We start from the raw sequence: 4149 nt of genomic DNA, 5'->3' as shown, positions 1-4149 counted from the left end.
GGAGTGTTTGAGAGAAAGATTTTGCGGAAGATTTACGGGCCTTTACGTGATGGCGACGGCGAGTACCGCAGACGATGGAACGATGAGCTGTATGAGCTTTACAACGACATGGACATAGTACAGCGAATTAAAATACAGCGGCTCCGCTGGCTTGGCCATGTCGTTCGAATGGACACCGACGCTCCAGCTCGGAAAGTATTCAACTCGGAACCCGCTGGTGGTAGCAGAGGAAGAGGGAGGCCCCCACTGCGATGGAAAGATCAGGTGGAGAAGGACTTGGCTTCACTTGGCGTCAGTTGGCACGAGGCAGGAGAAACGACTGGCGTGTTTTGCTGAACTCGGCCAAAATGGCTTAGGCGGTTACAGCGCCGAAAAAGAAGAAGAAGAAGCAAGCGATATGTAATAGAAAACATTACCAAAAATTTACATTTATAAAGCAAATGTAATTCAAGTTAAGCTGTTAATGATATAATTTTTAAATGTAACTAATATAATTATTAACAAGACTGATTGCAGAAAATAGTAGAAAACATTCCCAAAATTTTTCATGCTTAAAAAACCAAATGTAATTAAATTACGATATTGAAGATATATTTTTTAAATGTAACCAATATTATGATTAAGAAGACTGATTGTAAAAAAAGTACAAAACATTAAAATTAAATTTTTATTTCAAAACCAAATGTAATTAAATTAGGATACTTAAGATCTAACTTTTCAATGTAACCAATATAATGATTAGCAAGACTGATTGGAGAAAATAGTAGAAAACATTACTAAAAAATTGAAATTTGTAAAAACCCAAATGTAATTCAATTATGATATTGAAGATGTAACTTTTAAATGTAACCAATATAATGATTAGCAAGACTGATTGGAGAAAATAGTAGAAAACATTACTAAAAAATTTAAATTTGTAAAAAAAACCAAATATAATTCAATTCAAGATATTTAACGTGTAATTTTTAAATGCAACAAATATAATTTTTAATAGATTAATTTATATGCATTATATCAATTACATCGTTACTATTTGTATATTTCTTCATATAGTCCCTTCGAATAAAGGATTTGTTTGAATTCCATTAATTTTGTTTAATATATACTGGAATTTCAATGCAACCATGGTTTATTTTGACTATTTGGGAATATTTGTCTATACGATTTTTCTTTGGTCAGAATTTTATGTGAATATTCATTTATTTCATTTTAATATCTATATGGCATGTTTATTATACCATAAAAAAGTTAATTCATTGTCTATTGCGTAGAGCAGTGGAATCCGCTTCATATATTTATGCAACCTTACAAGACAGTCGATTGACACAAATGTCAATATTTATTCAACCTTGTAGTACTTAGTTTGTTCCAGTACTCTTCGGACTAAAACCTGTGGAAATGTCAAAGTACAATTTTACTCTCTCAGCTGAGAGTAACAGGATAACAGATGCAGAAGTGTACGGGAACGCAAAAAGCACTTTTTCCAGCAAAAACGTCATTTGGTTTGTTTACTTGTCATTAGTACAAGACTGATTTGGCTGAAATATCACTAAATAATGATTAAAATCTATACAATTAATAATAATTGCATATATATTCGAATATTTCATTATTTACTTCCATTTTTTAACAAATGTAAGGTTATTTCCTTTCACCGCGTTCTGTTTTTGCGAAAAGCACTTTTTCCAGCAAAAACGTCATTTGGTTTGTTTACTTGTCATTAGTACAAGACTGATTTGGTTGAAATATCAGTAAATAATGATTAAAATCTTTACAATTAATAATAATTGCATATGTATTCGAATATTTCATTATTTACTTCCATTTCTTAACAAATGTAAGGTTATTTGCTTTCACCGCGTTCTGTTTTTGTACACAAATGCAACTCTACCTATCGTTTGACACTTTTCATGGATTTGCCAGAAGAAAGACTCCGGACTAAATCTTGAATCTTCATTCTGGGAACAGTTGCCCAGTTACTCTCACGAGAGTGTTCCCAGATACAGAATTTTTTGCGTACGGGAACGACTTTGGACTAAATCCTGCAAAACCTGCAAATCGTAGACGTGCTGGAACGCACTAACTGATTCATGGTATGAATCATTGAAATGTTCTCTTTGATGGACGTTGGTAATGAAGACCAACTTGTGCTATAATTTTATTTTAATTTCAGTGATAAATGCTAGTATAGTTTCCAGTGATGCTTCTCCATCATTATTAAATATTTGTGTAATTGATGAATATCTGCATAGAGAAGTGAATTTTCTTCAAGTTGAGTCCCACCTTGGTCATGTGAATAGAATATGAGCTATATCTTCTGGACAGTTGCAAAAATCACATCTCAATATCTTTTAATTTTGCTAAAGTGTGTTTACCAAATGTGTGGTCGGATAAAATACGGCATAACATTTTCGTTTGTGCCGGTTTCAGTTTGTTTCTGTATGCATAAAACCATGGTTTTGTTATAATATTCGGGAATGTAGCATAATATAGTCTTCCTTTTTCCTGACTCTTCGATGTATATTCTTCTTGCCAGCTTGTATTCAATCCCCTGATGACTTGTTTGATAGCGTCCTTAATCGTCCAGCCTATATCTTCTTTAATGCCTATATGTTCTGCACTAGTTTGTTCTAGTGTAAATTCTTATGTCCAGGAATATAATGAATTTCTATTTCCCTTATTGAACTGATGTGAATTGTGTTAATGACTTCTTTTGTCAAGTAATTGTTGTTGTCTTAATTTTGTAGTGCTAAAGCGCCCGATTTGCTATCAGTCAGTATTGCAATTTTGTTGTATCCGTGCGTCCATGCAAAATTGATGGCTTTCCCAAACGCCCATAGTTCCGCAAACATTGATGACATTCTTTTATTATCAAAAAATGCTCTTGTAGTATTCGATCTTTCGTGGTAGAAAGCAGCTTTACTAACATTTTCCTTTACAGATCCGTCTGGGAATAGGATCTAAAAATTTCTGTTTTTTAGGTCTGCTATTTTGTTGTTGAAAAGTTGGGCAATTAACTCTGATTTGTTTTTTACCGTTCCTTTGAAGAAGTCGGTATTCATCTGGAGCTTCGTGGTACTTATTTTCTCTTGTGTAACCGTTGTTATATTTTTGAAGAAGTCTTCAAATTTTTGACATATGTGGGTGTAACTGGTTGAAAATCTGAGTTGGTTATTCATCAATAAATCTTTTGTGGGTAGTTCAAAGGCCCATGTTTATAATGCCATGTGGTAAATTACATGAACTGGTGTTGAACAGATTAATCCCAGACATTTCCTCATATATTTGTTGTTACAGCTAGACAGTTTTGCTAGTGCGTTTTTAGAAATGTTTGCAAACGACGATGCGGCATACTCTAATTTAGATCTCCCCAAAGTTTTGTAAAACTTTAGTGCTTTAGTTGGTGAAATGCCAAAGGTGCAACCACTTAGCGATTTTAAGAAGCTACAGGTCCTAACTACTTTATTAACTATTTCGCTTATGTTTAGATTAGCCGAATTATTTTTATTTATGAATCTGCCTAGATATTTTATTGAATTCACCTGATTAAGAGTAATGTTGTTGATCTGGATGTTTAGTACTTTCTTCCTATTATTAAAGTGGATGACATTAGTTTTACTGAGGTTTAGTTTGAGATCCAGTAGGTCGCATTTAGCTATGAATATTTCCAATTTTTGTTTTAATTGTCTGCAGGCTGTTTCTAGATTATTGTTTGTTGAAATGAGAAAAAAATCGTCGGCAAACTGAAATAGGGTGCTGTTGTCGTCATTTAGTTGGTGCAGATCTGCCGTATACAAATTAAAGAGGATCGGACTGATGCCACTGCCTTGTAGTAATGCTTTATTGACTTCTATTATGTCTCAAATGATACTAGCCTTAAGTTTGGTACTTTATTGTAATCGTATGGTAACATCTTTTTATCGATACATTTTGACTGTCACTATAAGTATTACATCATTTTCAATTCTAAGATATCAATTATCATAGTTGTACACTGATCTATAGTTTCGTGTAACAAAGTACATATTAAACCGAACATAATAACTTCTATGTTCTGTGCTCCGAGATGGTTAGTCCTTTTGCTCAAGAAGTTGTGAATCCAGCCAACAACTGGTTCTGATATTTGAAATTGTATTAAGGTATTTGTCA

Source organism: Rhagoletis pomonella, unplaced genomic scaffold (assembly GCF_013731165.1).
Source record: "Rhagoletis pomonella isolate Grant_MI unplaced genomic scaffold, Rhpom_1.0 Rhpom_scaffold_00009, whole genome shotgun sequence".
Classification (NCBI taxonomy): domain Eukaryota; kingdom Metazoa; phylum Arthropoda; class Insecta; order Diptera; family Tephritidae; genus Rhagoletis; species Rhagoletis pomonella.
This window is presented reverse-complemented; position numbering follows the sequence as displayed.